The sequence below is a fragment of the Buceros rhinoceros genome, unplaced genomic scaffold (assembly GCF_000710305.1).
Source record: "Buceros rhinoceros silvestris isolate BGI_N320 unplaced genomic scaffold, ASM71030v1 scaffold752, whole genome shotgun sequence".
Lineage (NCBI taxonomy): Eukaryota > Metazoa > Chordata > Aves > Bucerotiformes > Bucerotidae > Buceros > Buceros rhinoceros.
In genome coordinates, this window is record NW_010399264.1 from 34,488 (window position 1) to 60,882 (window position 26,395).

Below are 26,395 nucleotides of genomic sequence, written 5' to 3' on the forward strand. Positions count from 1 at the left end.
ACGAAACCATGCTCTTGCTGAATCCAATAGTAAGACTCTGGTTCAACAGAGTATTGGTATCAGCATCCACTTTGAGCAGGAGAATGGTTTGCACCCAAACACTCCTTGGAGTGTTGCACAGACTCAACACAGCCATCATAATCCCGAACGGTTTATCCACGGGTAGTTCAGCTGCTGCTTTTTGGGGTGCTAGAAGCACCAGGCTGAATGCAAAGGGCGGCTCGGCTGCGTAACTCAGGAAGAGTTCAGTGTGTAACTGCAAACAGGCGTCGCGTGCAGGTAGACAGGAGCATTCCTGGGAGAATTAGCTTTACCACAGGCAGAGTATGCATCCATCAGTGCTGGGGAAGCTCTGCAGAGAGCTAGCACTGAAGACAGAGCAGGCTGTGCATGGAAGCGTCCTTATCTCAGCCCCAGCGAGGTTTTGAAGGCAGCTGAACCATACCAACCCACAAGATCTTGTTGAATCATTCTTGTCTTCAAAGCGCAGGGTGAAGCAGCGGAAGGAGAGCTTTCCCTGGGATTTGAGGCACTGAGTGGGAGTTGAGAGAAAGGCCAGCATCTGCTGATCTCAGGGTACCACCAGGAGAATACTGCACAAGGATCTCAAGGAGTTCACTTGGGCCAGAGCCATCCCGAGGTCTCCACTTAAAGCAGAATCACTAAAAAGCCATGCAAATCGACCAGAGGAGCCAAGGGGGCTTTAGAGTCCCAACAGTTGCAATGATTAAAAGAAAAACTGATGAGCAAGCATTTACAGCATAAATTAGGCTTTCCTTAAATATTTAGGCATGCTTTAAATCAGAAGTGCTGTGGTTCACAAACCACCAGAGATTTTACGGAGATGGGGATGCGTTTAAGAAAAGTCAGCATTACAGTCAGTACACAGATGCAAAACTCGGGGCAGAGACGGAACTGCCTGCAGAGTGCTGATGGATAATAAATCAGACCCAAACACCTCTTGGATTAATGATCTCCCCTGACTTCCTTGATCAGGGGTGCAACGCTCCTCACTCCTGTTTGTATTACTGCTGTTGAATGCAAGACTGAATCTCTTTGTTACAAATCACACTGATACTTGGAGCATTCCTCTCCACCTCCTTGTGAAAGCCTTCTTGCATTTCTGCAGCTTTGAACAGCCTATGCCCCTGGTTCCTCCCCCTTTCCAGACAGTTGCCAACCCCCCACATCAGACACAAAGTGAGACAGGATTTCAGAAACCACACTTCAAGTTCTATTTTGCTAATTTTGAATTCTTCAAAGAGCATGTGCTCAAGATTTTCCATCTAAAGTCAAAGACTAGAAACACACCCTATTAAAAATACTGCATTAATTGATTAAATAAGCTCTGTTAATAGAATCATTTAAAAAAAATTACATGGGCCTTTAATAAAATACCAGTAAAGCAGGGCTAAAGCTAGCATCACAACGGCAAGAGATGTTTCTGATGAGAAAGGAAAGCAGAAAACATCAAGACTTTTGTATTACAGAAGCTGACCTAGCAGCATTCCCAAATTGTGGTCATTTTCGGATGTGTTTCTGTACCTTCATCTAGCTCTTTCCCACCCCTTTGCTGTAGATCCTAACTCGCTGGCACTCGCTTGTTACAGACACAGAATTACAGAATTCTCCACGCTGCAGCTTCTGCTGAGAAGCAGTACGGGATCTTGGGGAGACGCAGCTTTTGCTGGTGTAGCTCTAACAGATGATGCCTGGTGGTGGGAGGGAAGTAGAGGGGATGTAAGCATCAGCTTCCTCCAAGGCAAGACAAACCCACTTTGATTACATGGGAGGAGAATGTCATGCTGCTTTTGAAGTCTTGTGTGAGGAAGAGCCTTAAGAAGTGTGCACATGGGAGGATCTTTGGAGACATGGATAAAGGGAACAGACTTCCCCAGAACAGATACAAACCACCAGTTTCTCTAGTCAGAGCTTAACTTGTGTTGGAGGCACAGCTCCACTGAAAGGAATAAACCCACCTCCTTTCACAGGTGGAAATATTTTGGATGGTTTAATATTGGAGAAGTCCAAGAGCCCCATCCTCTGATGTAAGATTATCCCATAACCAGAGATGAAACAGCCAAGTGAGGTGATGGGAGCAGAATAAGGACATCTCTGGAAGGAAAAGCACGGCCAACGGTACTCCTTAGTCCCTGAGGCTGCTGTGATATAGCACACTTCATCTAGCTTTCTTATTCCAGCCCTACCTAGTTTGGGGGCAGCATGCAAACACTTGAAGATGTTTCTTTATACACATCAGAATGCTCTTGCAGCATGTCCTGCCCTGGAAGAGAAAGCAGTCCGGTGGAATAACCCAGGAGTGTTTGCCAAAGAGGGACTGAAGGGAGGGAAGGACAGGAAGAAGAAAGTATTTAATAACTCCCAAATCATTTTAAAAAATTCATTAGCTATTATTTCAGCTGTGTGACCTCCTGAAGGGACTTTCTAGAGGGCCAGATTATGCAGTCAACTAAAAATATAAATAAGTATGGAAAGGGCAGAGATCACTTTATTCAGCCAAATTGTGTGGGATGTTCAGGTTAAGTTTCCTGTAGGGTGCATCTACGCACTTCAAGGAGATGAGTGTGGCCCAGCAGCTCCCCCAGCCCTAGGACACCACCCCGGCCGGTGGGTATGGCACAAGCAAATGAGTTATTTTCATCTGGGGAGTGCTGAGTTCCAAAGACTTCCTGCCAGTGCTGCAGAGACAGAAGCACGTTGCATCACTGCAAGGTTTCCAGTGGCAGTTCAAGATGTGCAGACAAGCTGCAGCTTGAGATGTGTTGCAGAGACTAGCTCCTGGCCAGGCATGCTGCTCTGGACTTTATCTTTCCTAGCTGCAGCACTCACATTCGAGTGGGTTTCTTTCCTGTTTGCATTGCTTCCTGCTTCCACATTCAAGGAAAAATCATGTGTCACAAGAACCAGCCAATGTCCCTGAACCCAGCCCTGAAACTTTGTTTAATTCACTCACTTATCGATGTCAATTTAAATAACTGTTGGTTTTAGGGAGCCCGTAAGTTGAGGAACTGCGGATCCTTAGAAATCTATTTACCTTTCAAGTGAGGGCGTAGTAAGAAACACAGATAATGACATTTACTAAGAACTGAAGATCAGGTGGAAGAAGAGGATCTTTCCACAAGCTGTGATGTCTAAAACAAGAATTTCTTTGGTTGTCAGTGATATTCTTATGGTTGTGCTCCCTAATAGACAAACAGCAACTTTACAGTATTACACTTATTTATATGCTTGCACACCAATATTTACTGATACGGGCAAGTGCTGTATTATAGGTGCATGCACTGTCTAGGGGAGGCGTGCAGATATGAGACAACAGTGGCAACCAGAAGTTTCAGACGAAATCAAAAGTATCTTTAACTGCTAAAAAGCACAGGGGAGTGAAAAGTGCTTAAATTAAGTCACTGCAGACATCCTGTGCTCCTTCACACCTACAGTTTATTTAAAGTCTAAATACGGTATCACAGATGATCTCTGTGTGACACACAGAAGCATGCACACACAATTCTCTAGACAGATAGTCCAGTGCTTCCCCATACTCTATCTGCATTCAGTGGAATTTCTTAATGAGCCTTTAAAGCTTCCATTTCAATCACCAAATGTAACATCCGGCTTTCGTCACGCTTCACAAACATACATGTGCTGATTTAACCCGGGGAATATCAACTTAAGGAAACATTTTGCTGTACTGCAAACATAAGCCACATGTAGAACTCAGTTGTATAGAGCAGAAAAGTGGTTCAACGTCAGTTGTAAACCTAAGCAGTCGGACGAGATGCCCACCAGCAGCAACTTCAGGGAAAGCCTCTGGTAAGCAGGAGCACAAGCTTAGCTCAGGTCTGCACATCCCAAGACAGCTTGTGAATTTTAGAGAGGAACAGCATTGCCAAAGTCAAAGCACAAAGTCTCTGTCTTGAACAGATGCAGAGAGCTCCTTTTCCTCCCTTCCCTCGCCAGAAAGGAGGTTGCATCAGTACCGCAGTAATACAGGTTATTAGCTCAGTGGGAACCTAGCAGAGTTCAGACTCAAAGGTTCAAACAAGTCCAGCTTGCAGCTGGCAAGCCTAAACGAGACCAGTCAGCTGGCGTTGAGCTGAGTCATCCACATTAATTTGGTTGAAAATGTTGAATTAACCCATTCATTTAGTCACTGAAATTCAAAAAAGCCTGGCAATGGGAGACAAGAAAACATCCATCTGCCTTTTGCAGAATGACAGACTGGAAAAGACCACGCAAACTGATTTTCCAGAGCTTTTGCTAGGCTTCTGTGTGCACGCTGCATACAAATCAGGCTCTTGGTAGTCATTTGCTAGCCTGTTCTGATTCAGCAGAGCACGTTGCGCCCCCTTAATGCATGTGCTAAATCCCACTGAGGTCAGCAGGGCTAACAGCACGCATTTAGGCATGTAATCAAACACTTGACTGAATGGAGACAAGCTAAGGACACAATGACTTTTCTGTTATTTTAGCAGAGAGATTTCATCTTTTCATGTTTCTTCCTCCAGGAGTTTGAAATTTCTGGATTGAGAATGTTTGTTCTCCTTTGAAAAATAGCAGCAAGCGAGCGATCATCACCATTTTACCTCTCATGAAGCCATGAACTCCAGGAGTGTGGTGAAAAAGTGATGAGAGCTCTGAAGGAGATAGATAGCTTACTTATAGGAAAGAAACATGAGGCGGCAACGTAGAAAGCTGGTAGACTGCAAACAGAATACACCAATTCAGTGTCGACTCCCAGGTCACTGGTGCACTACAGAAGTTTTAAAAATTATTAGTCAGTCGTCACAGAGGAAATTAATACCCTCAGGATGTTAGTTTATGGGAGTGCAGAATCTTGGAGCAGAGTGAGTTGAGCATCTCTCATCCTAGGGAGTTCACAGCACCATCCAGGCTGGAAACGTGTTGCTAAAGAGGTTGTGAGTAAGATTGTTCCCTCTCTGGCTTCCTGTTACTTGCTTGCCCAGCATGACCCACATAACAGTTTCAGGAAAGCCTGTAAACTAGCCAGCCAACCTCAAGCCGAGTTCTAAGCAATGATCTAGCTTTATGAGTCTTGGAAAAACAAGTGATTCATGGCTGCTCAGAGCCTGGACATGGCCCGGTGGGTTACTGCTATCTCCTCAGGAGACCATGCTCATGAAGTGGGATTGTGACATCAGAAACCACAAAAACAGAGATAAACTATTTCACCCAAGACCAGTCCCAAGGAAGATCCACAGCTGCTGTGTTATGCTCTCTTCTCCAGAAAGCCCTGTCATTATTTTAACTAGGAGCCCCTCCAGTAGCCACCACAGCCCAAGGTGCACAAACAAGGTGGAAAAACAACATTCAAGCACTTGTTCAATCACAGTCAGTCAAGAGGTTTGAAGCAAAGCAATCAAGACCATGCTGAACCATAACATTAAAAAAAAAAAAACCCAACCCTCTGCAGACCCCAAACCCCCATCTAGTCACACAAGTAACCTTACCTCCTGCCTCGTGTCCTCCAAAGGTCCCCTGGTGTGAAGCTGTGTCGGGCACTCTCAGGCAGCACATCAGCTGGTGGCTTTCTCTGAAGCACCGCATGGTTAACATCACCAGCGCACACCAAAGTGCCTCAATGCCAAGTACTTCTTACCGTAGTGGGATTGTTTGGCATATAAAAATGTAACTCTCTCTGCATGAGGGCAACAGCCTGTAAGCACACATATTTTAAAGAGTTGGACTATTCTTGCCATAAAAAAAAAAGATCAGAGTAGCTTTATTGACTGCAGTGGAGTTAAGCTGGTTTATTCCAAGTGAGAATTTGGCCCCTTGACTTCAATGAAGCTGTGCTGATTAATCCCAGATGGAGACCTGGCCTGGTACAATCCCCTCTGAAAGTCCGGAGAGATCAGTAACACGGAGACTGAATCACTACTGTTACTCAGAGCCTCGGTGGTTATCAAAAACCTGCACCTGCTGCCACAGGAAATGCTGCCAGGTGGGGCTGAGCAATTGTGATCCCCAGCTTCAGGGACCAGGGTGTGGTGAGCAAGGGCACATTCTTCAGAGGCTGCCTCATGCTAGGGGGAAGATGACAAAGTAGCAAACAGCTGGGAATATCACCCAGGATAGGAGTTCTGGCTGTGCTGAAATCTGGGCACGGTGACCCTGAGCACAGTGGGCAAGGAGATAGGGGAATCCTGCTTTTTCCCCTGCTTTTTTGTGATGCTCTGTAAAGATCCCTAAGTGTAAAAATTCAAGATTAAATCCCCGGAGTTTCAGGGAATCTACCCCAGCATGTTTGCTAGTTCTGAAGAGCAAACACATGAAGAGCTTCATGCAGCAAAGGGAAAACCTTCTTCCCTGCTCCAAATAAATTAAAAAAAAAAACAAAACCAAAAAACAGGGACTTTTTCGAGCAGTCACCTTCAAGTCTCTCTCAGGGCAGGTGATGTTTTTCTTCCCAGTGTTACAGGCACAAGACCCATACTTCTTTAAGGAAAATGAATCGACTGAAAATTGAAATCACCTGACTTTCACAGCAGTTCCTTTACACACGCAACCCCACACACGTGTGTCCGCAGAGGCAGTGAAGCTGTGCCATGTGTTGCAGTGTAGAGAAACACCAGAATACACCAATTCAAAGGAGGGTGTTGATGGGTTTTTGGGTCTCAGGTGGTAGAAAAGCAGAGTGGATGGTACCTAGTCCTTCTCCCCAGCACATTAATCATACAGAGACATTTTTCCTGGCTAAAGGATGCCAATGACTCTCCCCAAATGGCTGGCTGGAGTTTCCCCTCTATTTGCTTTGAGGTTGTGTCACACAAGTCAAGGTGACAACAAAAGAGCTCAGCATTGCATGCAGAGGAGGCACAGCATCACCATCGGGAAGAAAGAAATGCCTAAGCTTGCAGTTCGCTTGCTCCAGCTCTGCCTTCCAAGCATTTCTGAAGTCGGGCATCTGGAGCGTGATGTAATCTGAAGATTGATTAGCAGCAGCACACATACAGCTGTGCACATCTGGCCTACAGGTGTTTCAGCTGCTATTTTTCAGGGTCTGTATCAAACATTAAAAAGCACCCCAAGTTGGTAAGGCAATCAATCGAACCTGTCCTGTGGGTTGTTCATAGAAGCCCGCAAAATGCCACTGATTTTATGTCTCTGCTTTTCAGTGGGTGGTCCCAGGTTTTTTTGTTGTTGTTGTTTGGTTTTTTTTAAAAGTAGGAGTTTAGACCATAGATGCTTTTAAGGCAGGGGTTTTGTTGTTGTTGTTAATTCCACGGGCATTAATCTGCGCAGTTGAGTCACTTATAACGGATGGCTGCTATCATCCACTTGCTGATCTATTCTCAGGAGTCATTATTACAGAGTCTTTGTGCTGCAGTGATGAAAAAAAGCTGAGGCTGTTCCTCCTTTTGCTCAGCTCTGTATGCATACAGCAAGACTTAGAATTACAGACTCCTTTGGGTTGGAAGTGCACTTTAAAGATCATCTAGTCCAACCCCTCTGCAGTGAGCAGGGACATCTTCAACTCAGGGGGGCTCAGAGCTCGAAACAACCTGACTTGGAATGTTTCCAGGGATGGGGCATTTACCACCTCTCTGGGCTCCCAAGGTACCTAATCTAAACAGCGCAGGGACAGGTAAAGTGGGGAAATGGCTAGAAGAGTGCTCATCCATGGGTAGGACCCGCCAGCGTCCAGTTCCAGTCCCGGAGCCAGAGAACGATGCTTGTCACTTCCTGCAGGGATGCAAACGGGGTTTGCAAACTGCAGCTGAATACTTGCTACACACAGGAAAAATAAGGAGAGTGGGGAAACTGCTGGCTGAAAAGGGCAGACCAAAAGAGTTCCCTTGGAAAGAGAATAAAGCTGCAGATGTATATATTTATTTTTAGAGAAGGTGTTTTTCCTAGAATTTGTATTATTTTGGCAGGGATGCGGAGGGGAGGAGAAAGGGTTTCCCTTTGTTTGATTCTCTCTGCTATTCTAAACTGGGGTGGAGCCAGAAGGGTATTTTTAAAGCCCATTTCATATCTCAGTTGTGTTTATCCCTGTAGAGATGGATCAGAGACATGTCACACCGACTGCCAGCAGTCAGAGCATGCTACACACTGTGCTACATGCGCTGCCAGTTGCCTAAGCCACTGTTGTCACATATTCCCCAAAAGAACCATGTTCCTATTGATATTTTCCTCTCAGATGATAGTCTCAACCAGCCTATAAGAACATGTTTGTCTTAAACACCACTATATTTTACTTCCCAAACAGCTTAGTGCAGATACACGATCGGTCATCACAGCTCAGCCAACGACACACGTCATTAAGCTGTAACAGGTTGCGCAACTGTCTCCTAGAATAAATTATGCCTTAGCTTGCAAGCTGTGTTTGTGCAGGGTAAGATTTGCACATGGCTTTTGCCGTGAGCATCTCAGTAGACATGTATGGCCCAGCCATAAGAACTTTGCCCTCCTTACCTGATTTCTATGTCACATATTTCCATCACTTTGGCTCTGCTTTGGGTGTACATTTCAGACCGGGAGAACCAAGTGCCTGCCAAGAGTTGCTTGTGGTCTGGCAGCTGGAGCCTCTATTGATCTGAGAAGCCCAGAGGCTGGAGAACGGGAGGCTCACGAGGCACACAAGGCAGAGAAAGACATGAAATGTCTGCCCTCATCCTTGGCATGAGCCTCATCAGCTGCAGAGCCACTCTTCAAGGACATGTCTGCATCTGTGCTACCTCTTCTCCCCAACCCCGCCTTTTTCCCTTGATCTGCCCAAGAAGAACATCTCATTCCCTGTCTTTTTTCCCCTCTCCCTACTCCTTTATTCCACACCTTTCTTGTGCAAAACCAATGTGAGTGCTTCTGGGGAGGGGAAGATGAGCCCAAGGAAACAGCAATGGTCTTGTCTGCTGCTTCGTTAGCCGGAAGGGATGACGGTGGCCAGCTCCCTCCACTCCTTCTTTGCCCACAGCCACTGGGTTTCTCTGGCCACTCACCCCTTTCATGCGTCAGGAGATGCTAGTGGTGTCTTCCAGCGTTTGTTCTTCTGAGCCACCCACGAGGCAGCTGGGCAGAGCTGAGGACAGAGCTTCGATGATCCTTTCAAACATCGAAGCAGCTCTGCTTTTTCCTGCTCCAACTGCTCATTAGCAGCTTCCGCCTTTCAGCAATTTCTAGCCACGTTTTCAGTGATGTCCTGCCAAGATTTTAACAAGGGGCTCCCACAAACCCACCTCCTCCTCCAGCTGCGACAAACCCCACTGACCCGTAGAGGCCGATGCTTGGGTTGTGGAGGAGTGCAGGGCTGGTGGAAATGTTCCTTTGGGGGTGGGGGCTCCTTCCTGTTTAAGGGTTTTTTGGGGGGGGGAAAGAGGGGGGTTTAATTTCTGGCAGGGGAGTGACACAGCACCTTGGAGCAAACATTGCTAACTGTCCAGAGGTCCCTGTAGAGGGGCAGGACATAACACAGAAGCATCCCAGCAGCAAAATGCTTCCTTGCAGAGCTCTCACTTCTCCTCCCTACCACAAGGTCACCTCCAGGCAACTGAATTTATCTGGGCTAGGGCAATCAGCTACAAGCCAAAACGCTGAATAAATGGCTTCCTCTAGGTGTTTCGGGGCCCCAAAGAACAAGTTTTTCCATGGGAAGTTGTTGAGCCCACAGGTTTCTGGGCATGATGGAGGCCAGCTCAGCTTTGTCGCGCTGATGGGCACAGGTGATCTATGCCAATTTGTGTTGGGGCAGAGCTGGTTTCCCAGAGGAGCACTAAGCTTGCAGTTATCTCTCAGGTCCAGGATGGGGCTGCAAGACCCTTCAGCCTCTCTGTTTGGTGAGCATCTCTCTTCTTCTTCTCAAGTGGAAAGGCACTGAAGCTCCAGGAGAAGCCCAACAACTCGGTTATGAGGAGCTAAGGAAAAATTGCAATAAACTGGAAGAATGGGAAAGCTTTTTCCAACTTTAAGCATGGACTGGGTGCAAGAAGGTCAGCTGCATGATAAGACACCAAAATCCTCAAGTATGTGGTAGTCAAAAGCAGTCAACTAACTGATGATTAATGTTTTAATAGACAACACCATAGACTATAGATTAATAAAGCAGTTTTAAATGCAGGCCATCCTGGTAAACGAGCAGTGACAACTGGATCCATGCAAGCAAATGGTATCTCACGCACTTCTAAAATGTCAGTTTTCTACATTTTTTCAAATTTAAAAACTAATCTGGTGAAAAGGAAAGAAAAGTAAAGTGACAGTGCTTTGCAGCATTCTTAAACCAGACTCGAGCACCTTACAGGTCTGACAGCTACCCCAGGACAGCACACCCTGACATCTACTCCATAGATAATGTCTATTTAGATGAGTGGCCATAGGCAACAATAAGTCCTTCTGCAGCAGAGTGAGGGGGAAAAAAAGATTCAAAGCAAAATTATTTTATCATTTCAATCCATATTAGCATCTTGATGTCATTAGATTTCTGAAAAGAAGCGAATCAGATCACTTCTCTCTGCTGTGGGTGGTTATTTATGAGAGGAGCACTCACAAATGCCCTGGGTTTATTTCAGTTGTGGGTGAGGAAGTGGTTTTGACCGCGAGTCAGGTCTCCAGCCTCATGGGTGTGCTCCATGCTGCTCCACTGGTCAGGATGAGACACGGGCAGGAGGGACCAGGGCCATGGGCTCTCCCATTGGTTTCTTTTTTTGTTTTTTGGCATTGTCTTTTTAGGATCTTTCATTGCTGCAGTTTTTCCCTGACAGTGAGGTGTGAGCAAGCCATCAACATCTCTCTATGGTGCACGGGATGGTCTGGGGAGACAGAAGCAATCTTGGAGGGACAATAAAAGGCTTAACTCTCTAGTTTTTTATGCTACATCCCCATCAAACAGCTAGTTACATGCCCAATAATGAATTGGGGACCCGCTGGTCACAGGGACGGTGTTTTCCCTTAGACCAGCCATGGATAGATAAATCTCCCAAGGTCTGAAAAGCCTGGGGTAAATTAGATTAGAGGCTTTCCTCTAGACAGCGAGGGGTACATTTGGTCATAGCAAAGGGGGGCCCTGCAGCTCAGAAATGAACAACTGCAAGGGTTATGTTTTTAAATGGTTTCCCAGCTGTAAGATGCACATAATTGTGGCTTTCCTTCATCTGGGAGACTTCAAGAGCGGATGGTTGATAAGACTTCATACCAGCAAAGGCAGAAAAACACAAGCCAGGGTATCTGGTTTCAGTCTGTCCGTACCCACAGCATTAGATCTGATTTTGGCCCTCTTTCCCGCCTCTGCATGTACACAATTATCTGAATTCCTTTCTCCGCTGCTTCCTCTGAAGCCTTGCAGACTGGTCCCGCTGCCTTTTCCGTTGCTTGAGGGACAGCCGCACATTCAGGCTCTTTCCTTTCCTGGCCCATGGAGGGGCTTGTGCCATGGCCACAAGGACCAACACTCCCCAGAGAGCTGAAGGCAACCATAAGGATGGAAGTTTATTCTCCATCCCTATCTTTTTAGCCTTTTGTGCTGGGAAATGCCCTAAAAATCAAGGGGTTTCTGCTATTTTAAAGTGTTTCAGTTTCCCCTTTGTGTCTCACCTCTGCTGCTTGCGTCTGGTCGTGCTCAGAAAGAGGATGTCTTCAGGGACTATTGCACAAGCACGTATGGGATGGTTTCCCAGGCAGATGTGTGGGTAGCAAGGTAGATGCAGACAAGGACGAAACTGGAATGTTGGTGTCCCCTCATCCTACTGCCGTCTTGGCTTTCTCCACCCAGGCACTATGTTGCAGTCTGGTCAAGGGGAAGGGAAAACCCTTTCTGAAATGCTGGTGTGTGGAAATGGCTTTCTGAAACATGACTCTGACTCTCCAGTCTTCTCAAAAGTTGCCACACTCCAGCTTTTCCTGCAAGGAAGGTAAGCGCATGCTTACCTGCTCAGGAAGGTCCCGCTGCTGCTATGCAATATGGTATTTTTTCTAAAACCTTGCATTTTCACACCATACAAATCACAAAATTGCTTTAAACTTCAAATATACATGACTGTCTGTTTTGGCTCTGGGGACAGCTGACAACTCCGTAAGATATTTTGAGAATATCACTTTGGCAGAGGTCTGGCCAACGACTGCAGCGAGTGTAGCTTTATGTACACTATATGCAGAACAGCATATCCCTTCTTCCTTTGACTGTGCTGTAAAAATATTTGAGCATATATTAAACCATGCAGCAGCACCAACAAAACTTGTGCAGATAGAGCTTTCCCATCCTTAAACAGAATAGAGACCCTTGTTTTCATAATCACACCTAAAGACTTAAGGAATTCAGCTGAAATTCTCCATGTGTTCTGAGTTTTAGCCTTTTTGATACAAGTTTTACATAGAAATTTCAGCACGGAAATCGCAGAATTTAAAAGCCTTTGAAAATTCCTCTGGTGTCACTCTGTCATCACTTTCTGACATCCAGTTTTGACTGGCAGGGCAAAAGCTTCTCTGCAAACTCTAGAAACAGGTAGGGCTGCCTTCAGCCACAGAGCAATCGCTCTTGTTTTGGGTGAAGCAGGCAGAAGGAGGAGAGCATCAGGTGAAGAGGCTCCTTCACAGAAGGGCTCAGGGGGGTTGTGAGCATGGCAGGAGGAGAGAGGCAAGGCTGCATGCACAGCCTGCACTTGGGCATACCGTAACTTCAGCTTGCTACATGGCACCAGCTGCTTCTTCAGGCAGGAGGAAAGCAAGAGGCATCCCACCTCCCAGGATTAAGGATAGCCTGGCCAGGCGCTCTGCTGGGAACACATTTCACCTGATACCTGGTTTACCTGTGGACATCTCAACCTGCTGGTAGTGAAACCAGCCCCAAGCCAGCTCCCAGCAGCCACCTCCTTGCCTCCAACCTAGCATGCCTCCGCTGCTTCATGGTGGCTGCAAGTTTAACGGCACTGTGATAAAAGCCAGGCCAAAACAGCGCCCCATGCTTCCTGCCTTTGGTCTGCTTCATATGGCTCACAGAAACACGCAGCCCATGCAGAGATGGAAGGCGATTTTGGGAGGCTTAGACCTAGGTCAAAACCAAACCTAATTTCCTCCAGGTCCAGGTGGGATGCTGCTTTGCAAGCTGGGTGATTTGCATGCTGCTTTTCAGCTTTCCACCCACTACTACCCCAGCCTCCACCACATGGTCACTGGGAAGCCTTCCGCATTTTTGGAGTATGGCTGTTTTCCTTTATGTTCTGGAACAGCTGGACCATTTTTGCCCAGGCTCCAGCATACAAAAACAATGACAAGAAAGAGGGATCACTGTTGGGCATGGAAAATTTTCCATGCAAGCAGCATAAATTTCAGAAGGTTTTGAGCAGATCAAAACCCACAGGATGCTGGAAGGCAAAGAGTACAAACCTGACCGTGGATATTACGATTGATAATTGCCATATGCTTTTTTTAAAGCCATCGTTCCTAAGACAGCTTGGAGCGATGGCCCCTGGTTCACCAAGCTCAGGAAGGAGGAAGGTTAAGGGGTGCATTTGGTAGTGTGCACCTCGTGTAAGGATCCTGCTCGTGACAATAGCAACCTTTGTCAGATTAGGTGATTTCTGTGTCCCCAAGATCCTCTCACACCTCTGCACTTCAAGCTGCATAAGTCTTAATGGCAGTCCCCTTGGCTGGTGAATCTGGGGTTGAGTTGGGTTACAGAGGTGGGGAGAGACAAGCATGGGATGCTCACAGGAGCCCATATTGCCTGTCATGGGCTGCATCAGCCCACTGTCCTGCTAGCAGGCGAAACAGAGCTCTCACAGCCAGAAGCAACCCAAATTCAGACTTTCTGGCCTGAGAGTCAGGACACTGAGATTCGTCCTCCCCTTCAGCTTGTAATTTCTTAATCTAAAAAAGAACAACCCCATTTCTGGAGCTGGTTGCTTTGGCATTTCAAAAATTCACTCCAGCCCATGCTGACCTTTTCTCTCCGAAGGCACGGGGGCCAACACGTGCACCCCCAAGTCACGTTTTGAATTGTTTGCTGTTGTTTTTCCCTGTCCCTGTGCCTACGGAGCACAATGCACGCAGTGCTGGTGCGGCAAGCGGGCGTACTGGGGGTATGACATAATGTAATAACCAAACTAGCCGCACGTCTTTATTTTGAAAAAAATATTAAGGGCAGCTGCTACTTAGTGACGGTTGAAAGATTTTATTGATTTTTCTAAAGCAGAAGCGTCATCTTTTGTGTTGTAACTCAGCATTGCTTGAACCCAGGGTTGCACTATTCCAGAATAACTCATCTACGTCACATTTTCCTCGCCCTGATAAATATACAGAGTGTCTCCACCCCTGAACGTACACACCTGGGTAACCAGAGAGGTCACTACCTGACATGCTTGCTCAACCCCATCTTGCTCAGGCCTTATCCCTAAGCAGATCCAACTCAACAGGGGACTTCTCCTTCCCCGTTCACCCTGTAACATGACCGTAACATCCTACTAGCTATTGTGCAGCACCTGGCACAGTAAAGCCTTAATTAACAGCAGGGATGAGCTCCAGAGATAGGCTGAGCAGGCTTTTGTTGCGTGCTTTCCTGTATTGATCCCTTCTGGTTAGTCTCATTTTGGAAGGATGTTTTGAGATGGTGGCTATGGGGATCTCCAGCAGACTTTGTGTAGAGGTTTCTCCTGTGTTGGTTTAACGTTTGCTTCCCTAGTGCGTGTTTGTTCTCCAGAGAGGATGATCGCACAGCTCTTTCCTTGCCCAGCAGTGCCGCCTGTTCTGCTTGTGCCCTACCTCCTCACCCAGGCAGCCCTGCTGCTCGCTAGCCTGCCTCGCAGCAATGCTGCTCTCCACTCCAAACGTCCACAGCTTGCAGAGGAGCAACACTTGAAGTTAACATCCCGTTAGAATGAATGTTGTGGGGATGCTTGAAGAGCAGGTGCAGTATGGGAAAGGAGCCTTCAAAGAAGGCTGAACATGGTGGCAGGGATTGTGCTGAAGGCAGCGACAACATGGGCCGATGCAGAAGCTGTCCAAGACTGCTGGGGGAGACAAATGCAGAGTCAGTGAGGAGAGTGCCCAATGGCATAATTTGTAAGAAATACGTTATTGCAATTCAAACTCCCTTCAGCAAGGATGCTTGGTCAGAAACCAGATGCACTCCGGAGGTGCCTGAAGGCAGCACCGTCAGCCCACAGGCAGCGTGCCCTGCACCAACCCTTGGAGCAGGGCTGGGGTCTTGGCTTTGACCCGTGCTGGCTTTTACTTCCCCAACTTCAAGGGGAAGGCAGGAGTAAATAGTCTATAAACTTCTCTGTGACTGCCAACACCGGTACCAGCTGGTGCGGGGCAAGCAGCTGGTGTGTGCTGCACCACACTGCTGCTCACATCCCTCATTCCTCCCACCCACTGCGTGACCCTGTCCCCAGCCCAAACAAAAGGCAAGAAGGTGGGCCAGCCCCTTACTGGTAGGGATTTTGGCTGGCTGAAGCACACACGGAGGGAGAGAGGCTGGGCCCCGGGGGCAGAACCATCTTATTACATTCTCAACTCGAAAGAAAGTGAAAAACCATCCTTTTTAAAAACAAACAAACCAAACAGCAAAAACAAAGAAACAAAAAACTCAAACAGTTTTGCTGCATTTCCTATTTGATTTGCACTCCTGCTCATGCTATGGAAATAGTTTAAATCCCTTTGTAACTAAAACCACCCTAACCCTATATAAGCAAAGACCCTGGGGACCTGTTGCAAAATTTCCTGCAACCAGGGCTGTGCTCTTGCTGCCACCTTACATCGAGCCAGCAGCTCTCAGCTCTCATGGTTTCCATGCTGTGCTTTTGGGCTGGGGAATGCTCCTAAAACAAGGAAAAAGTAGAGCAGCAAGCCCTCAATTCTCTGTACAGATTGGGTCTGTGGTATAGCAGTGCACAGCAACTATTTTGTGTGTTACAGGCTCTGGGGTAAGAAAAATACTTGGAAACTATGTTCAGCAGAGAGCTTCACCATGTACCATCTCTCAGCCCAGATACTATAATCATGCCTGTTACAAAACGGTATTACGCCCTTCAGCTACACCTTGGAGAATCGTAAGGTGCCTTATGGGCCCTCTCTGATTAAATCCTACATGTGCTGTAAGAGAGGGAAGGGTGTATGGCAAATCCTCAACCAAGGAAACCCAGGCACATTCAGAGAGAGCAATTACACAGCAAAACCAAGAGTGAGTTGGGATTAAAACTAAGCTCTGCGAGGTCCTGCTATGCTACCACACGAGTTTACTGCCAGAAAGAAAATCCGCCCCCTCCCTGAGAAATCCCCTATGGGCTCTGCTGCTTCTTTTGTGAATAATTCCCATAGATCCACACCTTGTCATTCAGCTGCCATAGGAAACCTGCCATAGGAAACCATTCCTGCAGGAAGCTATTAGGAAACCTCCATGGGTCTGGGCTGGTGGGAATGGAGCTGGGAAGTGCCACAGGAGTAGCTACCAGCTGAGTGCCTTGGCCAGCTTTGAAGAACACCTTGCTGAGCCCCTCTGGGATTAAAGGATCATAAACATGAAGCGTGACCTTGGGAGGGACCATTAAAGCACAAAATTATTGTGGAAAATCTCTCTATAATTTAAGAGTGGACGGAGCCGGAAGGGCCCTGTTGACTAATTTACAGCTGAAGGCAAGCAAGGGACCATGCTTCGCCTGTCAGTGTACAACAAGTTGGGGGATCACAGCCAGCCCTTCTGGGGCCCCAGGCACAAGGTTCTGGGTTTACTGGGACAATTTAAGATGGACTTTTCAGAAACAAGGGGTAGGAGGAGGCAGCTACCATGAAGGGTCTGCCTGCAGTGGTGTGGCAGCACTGGGTAAGAGAGGAGGGAAGAGCAGCCCACAGGTTTTCTTGGGTATTATCCCTCTTCCTCAGCCAGGAGTTGATTCGTCTTCCTCCTGCAATACTCAGACTGCAATATGCAAGGACCAGGTTTCTGACATGAGGATCACAAAACAGATTCAGAGTATGTATAATGTCTCCAATACATGTAGCATTCCTTTAAGCAAACTGAGAAGGCACTGAAGTCCTCTCACCTTTATAAGCATCGTGTGGGATGCTATCAGGTTTTTAGCACAGTACTCCTCTATTTGAGTGACCTGGAGGGGAGTAACTGAGGAGGAACAGGTTAGGTGCAGACAACACACGTCTCATCACTTCTCTGCCTGCAGTGGACACGTTTCCACACATCCCACCACCAAAACAAGTCCTTCATGCTACAAGCAGATGCCCACCTCCTTCCATTACCGTTTATGTGTTTTCAAAATTGCTACTTAGAGCCACATTTTCAAAAGCAGTCTGCATCCAACATCTGAAAGGTCCAGAGAAGAAACAAAGGGAGTAAGTCACACAGGGGCACATTTCTCATCTTGCGCACTTCTTCTCTCATGCTGATAGATCGGGTCTGTGAATGTCTTTGATGTGGATCTTATATAGAATATGTGGTAAGAACAGCCAGCAAAGTTATATGGCATGAACTGAGACACAAATACAAGTCAAGATGGGGAGAATAACCCCTTCACGGTCAGGTATATAGCAACTTCCTTCTGGTGACCTTTTGGGTAGATGCCCCATCCCTGGAAAGACTCCAGGTCAGGTTGGACGGGGCTCTGAGCAACCTGCTCTAGTTGAAGACGTCTCTGCTCACCAGCCCCAAACATTCAGTGATTCTATGATTCTACAACCTCTGTATTTGTCATACTATTGCTCTGTCAGCTGAAATAGGCTGCTTGAACATGCAGTGGACAATCACAGAAAATAGCAGTGGAAATAGCCTACCGGATCACCTGGTCCTGCCGGAGCTGATAATCAGGCATTAGCCAAGCACTGGCTGAGAAACAGCCACATCTGCTCACTGTGACCGTGGTCCTGGTGCCCTGTGTGGGATGGGAAAGGATGAGTTAAGCCCTGGGAGCACAGGAGGGGACCTAGCAGGCTCATGCCAGAGCCTGGGGCACAGCAGCTCTGCTGTCCACAGAGGAGACCATGCTCATTCACCTCATCTTAAGGGGGAAGCCAAAACATCCTGTCAGCACTGAGCTGCTGTGAAATTCCTATTTTTCCAGTTGGCCAGAGGCAAAAGAGCTGCTGGAAACCAGAAAGGACCAGTGGAAACAAGATCTTACACTGCAGCAGCAGCCAGAGCAGGGCATCTCACTCGGGGTTAAAGACATCAGCTTGCAAACTGCCAGCTTTGCTCCAAGAGCAGCTTTGTGCTGACCTCTCCAGTCTTGAGTGGGATTTAAAAAATCAGAGGAAAGAGATTATCTCAGTATTGTTTTCTACCTGGTTTCACCTTGTTTCACGCAATAGCTGAGTTCAGAGAAGAGCAAGGCACAGCAACACCTCGTGTAGCTGACAGCAAGTATCTTCCACTCCTTCTTCTGCTTGCTGGAGAAAATAATTTTAAAAACAGACCATCAGAAAACCACTCCTCCTCCCTGTATTTTATTTTCCTTTCCCGAGTCCCTCCCTGGCAATGCCAGCATTAGGAAAGGGCCAGCCTGTCATCTGTCAGATGTGCACATACATACACAAACCACCACCACTCGCACACACCAAGCAGTTAAGATTTCCTAAGTGGTCCTGGGCAGCCTGTCAAATCCCAAGCTTGTCTGTAGTTGCAGAATGTGGTTGTAATTAGATAATTAATAACTTTGAGAAGGAAAGGAAAGGAAATAAGCTAAATGGAAGCTTTCCTTAGTGGGAGGAAATAATTATAGCTGCTTTTTGATATATGAGCTGAGGTGGCTTTCTGAAGGCAGAAACAGCATCTCGCCTGCAAAGCCATCCCTCCTCCAAGTCAGATGGGATCTCCCATGGGCATGGCTGGGCCACAGAGTTTGTCCCACCAGCCTGTAAATGAGCAGTAGCAGGTTGCTGCAGATCAAAGCAAATACCGCAGGTAACAAGGCTCCCCAACGTGTTGCCGCACCTTGTCACATCCTGATAAATGGGGCAGAGGAGAAACGATATGCAGGGTTGGGTCACTGGGAACTGGGTGGAAAACAGGAATTCAGCACAGCATCCCTCAGTGTTGGAGATGCTGCTGTCAACATAAGGACTTCTTGATGGATTTGCCATTTCACAGTACAATGCAAAAAAAGGCATTACCAGACTCCGAAGTTAGGCTATACATCCAAAAGTCAAAGGAAATGTTAAGTTTAGGCTGATTTTTTTGTTGGTTTTGGATGTGCTTAGATACTGCATAAATGTGTTCCACCAGGATGGAAAGAAAACATTAATTCCTGGCAGGGTTTGTCTGATTTTTCAAGAGGAGCTGAGACTCGTGGCAGCTGGGGTTTCTAAAGCCCATCTCAGGCACCTGAGTATCTGATCTCCCCATTTCACTTGCTGAAGGGGTGGTGAGGACTGCTCGGGTGCATTGCATCTCCCCCAGCTGCGGGGTTAACCGTGTGCCTCCATGCTGCTGGGAGCTGGGGCAGGTTTCAACACGGTGTTACGGGTGTTCATGAACCACAGCCTTGATTTGTGGGGGAGAAGAACTTACCAGACAATGTATCTCAGAAGGATGTCCTGTATTTGGTGTATTTATTTTTCTTTTCTTACTTTTTTTTTCCTTCTCTCCAGACTGTCCAGTGTCTGAGACTGAAGTGGAATTGGGATGTATCCAAGTTTGTAGCTTCTGAAACCTTAACGACCTCAAGTAAACTGGTCCAAAAGACCCCTCTTGACCTCCCTCGCTCTGAGCGCTTGCGGAGCCCTTAGACTGAGCAGAAAAGAGCACCAAAGCTAACGGTCTGAGACTTTGCAACACCTCTCCCTAAGCGACTGACCAAAGAGAAAAGAGAAGCAACATTCCGGTTGTTCATTGCTGGGGTTTGTGTCTGTCTGTCTGTGCGTTTGGTGTTATTTCTGATTTTTTTTTTTTTCTGAAAAATCTTAATTCAGGAATACATTTATGAGAAATCTTTGGGTTTGGATTTTGCTTTCCCTTAGCTGTATCTTTTCTGGGATTTTTTTTTTTTTTTGTCTACTTTTTAAAATTCAAAACCTGATTTCCTGTACATTAATGTCAAAACTGGACCAACGCTCTCAGAAAAAAAAAAAAAAGAAGAACAAAGCCCACCATGTCCCCAGCCCCCTGCATGATTTATTTCAAGTACAGCCTGGATATTACAGACTGCCCTCCACACTCTACCGCCTCTTCCTTATTGCTCCATGATTTGCTACCACTCACCCCCCCAAATCTTTTTTTTTTTTTCATTTTCTGTTCCAGTGTATATGTTGCTTATTTGTTTTATTTATTGAGATATTTTTAACGAGCTAAGAGACTGCAATGTCGCTGTGTATACTGCTTCTCTTGCCAGTAAAAATAAAGACGTCATGCAGCTACCAGGGGTATGAGATTTACATTCTTGACTGCATAGCTCCGAGCAGAAGCTGAGCTGCTTCCTTGCACCCTGCAATGTTTCGACATTCACTGATTTGGCTAAAAGCTGTTTCCCAGGTAGTGGGTGATGGGACACAGAAAGGATGAGCATCACTTGTTGGGGCTGATGCCTGCCTGCATATACCAGGAGCAGTTGGGTATTTCCTTGCACCCTGGCTAAGGAGGTTTGCTCAGGCTGCAGGTGCTGCTGAGGAGGCACACACCTCTTCGGCACTGTGGTCTCCAACACACCTCTCAAGTAGCTTCTGCTTCCAGCAGAGCCCTTTATTAAGCAAAATACAGCCTATCTCAGCACGCATCAGACCCAGTGGTACCTGCACACTTGCCTTCAGCTAGAGTAACAAGTTGTTCTCCATCATGTTTGCTGTTGGAAATGCTGAGGGCAAGCGCATCTCAAAGAGAAGAGGGGCTGCACACTGCTGTGCAAGGTGCTGCACAAACACACAGTGGTGCAAAAGCTGTGCCCATGACCCAGAGAGGCCTTTGCATATTGTGCCCAGGAGAGATGCATAACCTACAAAAACCAGTTACACTACAGAAAGGGTCACCCAGAATCACTGATGTGCTCCTCCTCCCTTCTTGCCTTCCACCCTGCGAGCAAACACCAGTGGGCTTTGCTAGTGCTCACTAACTTTCCACTACCCTGCAGAGCCCCGTCGGACCCTTGATCATACACATGCTGAAGACAGGTTTCAATTTCCAGGTCATAAATAACACATTTAAAAATCATTCATTTCGGAAAAAAAAAAATTAAGAAGTTGCTTTAAAGAACAATCACAGTGGATCTGGAAACATGGGGCTAAATTACCCCAAATGACCTTTTGTTCTCACACCCTTTCCCTGCCAGATTAACAGCTCACTGATTAGCTTGAGCTGCAATGTTGAGGTGATGGAGAGAGACTGATTAAAGAGCCAGTCTCTGGCAAAGGCAGTTTGGGAGCCTCAGCATTCGTTGTTGGATTATCAACTCGACTTTGCAAAACAAGAAGCAAAACAGAAAGTAAGAAAGATCTGCTCAGAAATTGGCAGGGAGAGATGTACGGGGCGGGTGGGAAAGAACAGACGGTGAAGGATAATTGACTTTGGAAAAAAAAAAAGCAGCAACTTTGTGGTGTCTACAGCCATTAAAAATTAAATCATGTCATTCCGTCTAAATCAGCTTCAGAGAAAAACATTTTAACATGCCAAATCAAGAACATACATGTGTGTATCAGACGCATTAATTGCCTGATAGGCTTCAGAGCTTGAACATCAAATGTTTATTTTAATACAAGCGCAGTTGCATAGAGTAAAATACATCAAATCCATTAGAAGCTCTTACTTCCTCAAAAATAATTGACATCTCAGTCTGGACTTCTGGTACCAGCAGAGCCAGAAATACCATTTAAGAAGGTGAATTTAACAGATGTCACGCGATGCAGCATGTCATGCAGCAAATGGATTATTTTTCCCCCCAGGGTATGTGTGTGTGTGTTAGTTTCAGCAATTTTGTGAATCTTTAACGACACTCCAGCTTGCTCCAAACCGATTTCACCACAAAGAGTGACATTTTTCCAAGCACAGGCACCCAAATCCAGCTTCAGCCTTATTAATGGCTTATCAGAAGAGCCTGTCTGTGTTTCTTCGCTCTCCCAGGATATGACCAGGACCAGAAGGAGATGATGAGACCTACCCAAGCCACAGGTCAGATGTGTATAGCCATAGCAGTGCCATCATAGGTGCCACGTGTATTCCTTAGGGCTACAAAGGGTCAGGGCTGACCCCATGCTCCAACACCAGGCATTTAAAAACCTATCGTGACAGATCACAGCATTTGATCCCTCTCTCTCTGCAAAGTACACTAGCAACTACTAGTGAAAGTAAATGTTCATAAGCACCCGTTGGTATCTCTGCCATGAATTCCAGAGGTTAGCCAAGGCTCCTGCAGGTGAATGGCCTTGCAGAGGAAAATTTGGAGCCCAGAGACACGATACAACATTTTTTTTCAGGCAGAACAACGAGTAACTGTAAAAGCTGGTCAGGCCAGTCAGAAAACAGCCATGCCATGGAGCTTGGATGAGTGGTGTCAGTTCCCGAGGGGAGAACTGAGACTATCAAATCCTCCAAAAACTCCTGACAATTTGAGAGCTCTCTGGATAACACGTTTTTAAGAGAAAACACTTTTGAATTGATGAATAGAGAGACGCTCATTTCAATCAGCTGCTGAAAAAGCTTTTCATCTTGTATGAGTTCATCTTGCATAAGCTGCAGCCCGTAGCCAGCAGTGTGGGTCAGTTAGGAAAAAGCTGAAGCAAAGGTAAAACCCAGACCCTAAAACTGCAGCTGTGTTGTCATGCACAGAACATAATAAACAATCATGGATTTGTAGAATGGTTTGGGTTGGAAGGAACCTTAAAGATCATCTAGATCAACCTCCCTGCCATGGCCAGGGACACTTTCCACCAGACCAGGTTGCTCAAAGTCCCATTCAACCCGGTCTTGAAGATTTCCAGGGATGGGGTATCCACAACCTCTCTGGGCAACCTGGCCCAGTGCCTCATCCTCACAGAGAAGAACTTGGTCCTTACACCTAATCTAAATCTCCCCTTCAGTTTAAAACTATTAACTCTCATCCTATCACTACACACTCTGATGAAGAGTCCATTAACATAGATACATTTACTTTTCTTTTTCATATGTAGGAGTTTTTTCAATAGCATTTACCATCCTATTCATCCTAATTCCCAAGGTGACTCAACTTAACCTTCCCAATCCCACCCCTCATGAAACCCCGCTAAGGCCCTGTGAGAGATGAAGAGATGTGCCTGAGGGCAGGGACAGACTCTCTTGTGCAAAACAGAAGGAAAATCCCTTAATGCAGCAGGCTCAACGGCAGGCAACAGCTCCTGACACCAGGGTTGCTCCTCTGCGGCAGCACTCACGCACACTCGGATCTTGGCTGAATATTGGTCCTGGACCTTTTGGTCTCTGCGTGCATGAAAGGCTATGGAAAGGACCCAGCACGTGCTATTTTGTGTAGGGGTCCAGCTAAACAACATAGCAAAATATTCACTGGAAAGAAGCCAAGCACTGAGGTGGTGATGTTAAGCATACTGCTATTTTTTTTAATTCTTTTTTTTTTTTTTAACTGAATCCCAGCTCAGCTCAACACCACCAAACACACCCGTTTTCAAAAGGGAGAAAAAAAATCATCAGCTGCCACTCACATTTTCAGCTAGAGTCCTTGATATAGACCAAGTGAAAAAACAAATAAAAACCCCAGATGAACAAATCCAAACCTCAAGTTGCACCCCTTGGGATCTCTCTTCTCTCTGGCCTCCCCCAAGGCCACCCTGTTTTCATGCAACCAGGGAATGCTGACAGCAAGGAGGGATCAGGGAGGGGGTAAGCGCTGACAATTCTCCCCAGGGATGCTTTTAAACTTGGAGTCCTTGCTTGGCTGGGACTGCACAGGCACCATTTCTGGGATGGAGAATTCAGCCCCCTGGACATGTGACAGCAAAGAGACATCTATGTTGGTTAGCATCATCTCAGCACTGAGACCTTGTCTAGGAGAGCCTGCACCCCATCCAAACTCGCGAGAGGAGGGAGCCCACGAGCCTGCGGGCGTACCAGTATTTGGTCAGCTGAAGGATTGAGATAACAATAAATCTATTTACTGCTAAGGTACAAAGCGTAGTGACAAAGTAGCCTTTATCAGGGTTTAACATAAAAATTGTACCCAGAAATCATAAGTGATGAAAAATTGTACCTAGAAATCACAGGTGATGAAATCACTCCACAAGCGATGTGAAAGTGCTGTTGCCTGAGATTTTTGCTGAAACTAATCTCCTATGTCACCTGGCCAGGCTTGAGGAGCAAAGCATTGCAGGCGGTCATCCCTCATATGGCACAACTCTCATTCAGGTATGAATGTGGCCTCCATCTGTTCTGCCTAGCTTTGCTCACAGCGTTGGCCAGAAATGCCTTCAAGTATTTTGAACGAAATCTCTGCTCATTGCTAAATTCCACCAAACATGGATTTCAAAACCCACAGATGACTTCTAGGTGTTTGGACTTTGGAGATCCCTTTGAAAGTACTCACTGAGAGGAGAGATTACAACTACAAACACCAAAAAGGAGTGCCCACCACCCCAAAAAAACCTTCACCAGTGTTTCCCCAGGACTCCGAGTGGATCCCTACCTGGCCAGCCAACACACGCAGTGGTTTGGGAGGAGCAGACACTTCCCTTGGGTTCCTCCTCCATCTTCTCCAGGCAGATGAAGTCTCTTCCAGCAGCTGCTTCAGCAGCAGATAGACTGCTGGAAGCCATGAAGGGCAGAAAGAGAGGTCAAGCCCAGCAGAAGACTCTCTTCTACAACCCATCCCTTCAACACTCAGGCATGGTTGCTTCACAATGTACTAAAAAATCATGAGTTTATGACTCATCTTCAACCCTTTCTCCCACACCTAGCACCAAATCCATAGCTCTAAGCTGGTCACCTAAACCCTAATGAGAAGCAAATGCCACACACTACCAGCATTTCACCCGTGTTTTAATGGAATAATTCAAGTTGATGTAGGTTTCTCAGCTGTATCTTGATGCTTTTTGTGGTTTTGAAGCCATTCCACTCGCCTTTGTAGTCTCAGAATTTGTTTTGAGCATGGTAAAGTGCACTCAGCCCTTTTATGATTTCCTGTCTTGTTTCAGAGCCCTGCACTGAAAGACTTTAGTTGCCTCCTAAATCTTTTTCCAGGACTCTCTTGTCACTTTAAATACTAGCCAGCATTTTGTTAGCTTCAAGACTTTGAAATAATATCAAAGTAAACCTCAAAGGATAATAATGCAGTAAAGAGTAAGGTTGGAGCTTAATTCATATTTAAATAAAGATCTTTCACTTCAGCTTGGGTTACTGAGTAAAATGACTGGGAGCAAATGGAGCTTTTAAAGGCCTTGTTCCCCCAGGGGTCTATTTTAATATGATCGGTGAGTCCACCAAGGAGAGGAAAGAAAATACCTTTCCATGAAAAGTTCCCTACCATTGGGAAGAAAAAGATTTGAAATTCTCCAGCATCAGGATGGACTTTTTCTTCCCTCCCCTCCTGAACTGTGACAGCAGACAAAGTTTGCAAGTGGGGCTCGCTCCCTGCAGGCAAACAGAAACCTTGTCAAAGACTTTGCAGAAGGCAACAAGGAGCTAAGGGTTGATTTCAAGCCCAAACATAGATTTTTCTTTTTTTGCTGTTGTTTTTTTCTAGGGTGAACTGCACATTCTCTGGAACGCGAACAGGAGATAGCTAACCCCCTTTCCCCCTCCCCAAACGCTAGTTTTCAGGAAAGAAAGAAGGAACTAGGGGCTGGTTTCCAACAAGCCTCAGCACCTGACAGGGATTTGTGTGAGGCCATAAAGGCAGATTTCCAAGCTGACTGCCCAGCCCAGGTACGTTTGCAAGAGCAGCCAAGCACACTGCTCTCCTTGACTTTATCTGGGGATCTCCTTTGAAATTCGCCTTTAAGCTTCACATCCTGCTGCAGCGTGGAGCAGAAGTGGTGATGGATTCAGCCTTCCACATACTCTCTGCCTTTATTTCTTATTTCCTATTCAAGCCCCGGGAACAGTGGGTGGGGGTGGGGGGGACAGCTTTTGCTAACGCCAGCAACTCCAGATCTGCCAAAACCCCAAACAAAGGCTGTGAGAAAAATATTTCTGCAGGAAGCATTTGCTGAAACATGATTCATTTCTTTAAGATAAGTCATATTTCCTCCAGCCAACACTTACAAAAGGGTTAGCCTCCCTTATCCATACTCTAGCCTGGATGATGAATACGGCTGTAGCATGTGCTTCCAGTTGAGCCTTTGCCATGCTGGCGTGCTTGCGCTGCGCTGGACGGCACGGCACACCAGTATAAATTTGCTCTCATGCAAAGGTAGTTTAAGCCTGGAGACTTGCATGGTTTGCTCGGAGCTTTTCCTCGTTGTCAGTGTCGTGTCCCACGTCCGCACCAAGTCATACTGGCGAAGGGGACTC

At 46.5% G+C, this 26,395-nt stretch overlaps 1 protein-coding gene across 1 annotated transcript in view; it reads left to right on the forward strand.

Moving 5' to 3' along the window:
- The window catches only part of TWIST2 (twist family bHLH transcription factor 2), a 35,897-nt gene extending 15,964 nt beyond the window's left edge, over nucleotides 1–19,933 (forward strand). The window contains exon 2 of the mRNA XM_010131375.1: nucleotides 19,564–19,933. The gene's annotated coding sequence lies outside the window, so the exon portion shown is untranslated. The remainder of the gene's footprint in view (nucleotides 1–19,563) is intronic.
- Nucleotides 19,934–26,395: the final 6,462 nt, after the last annotated feature.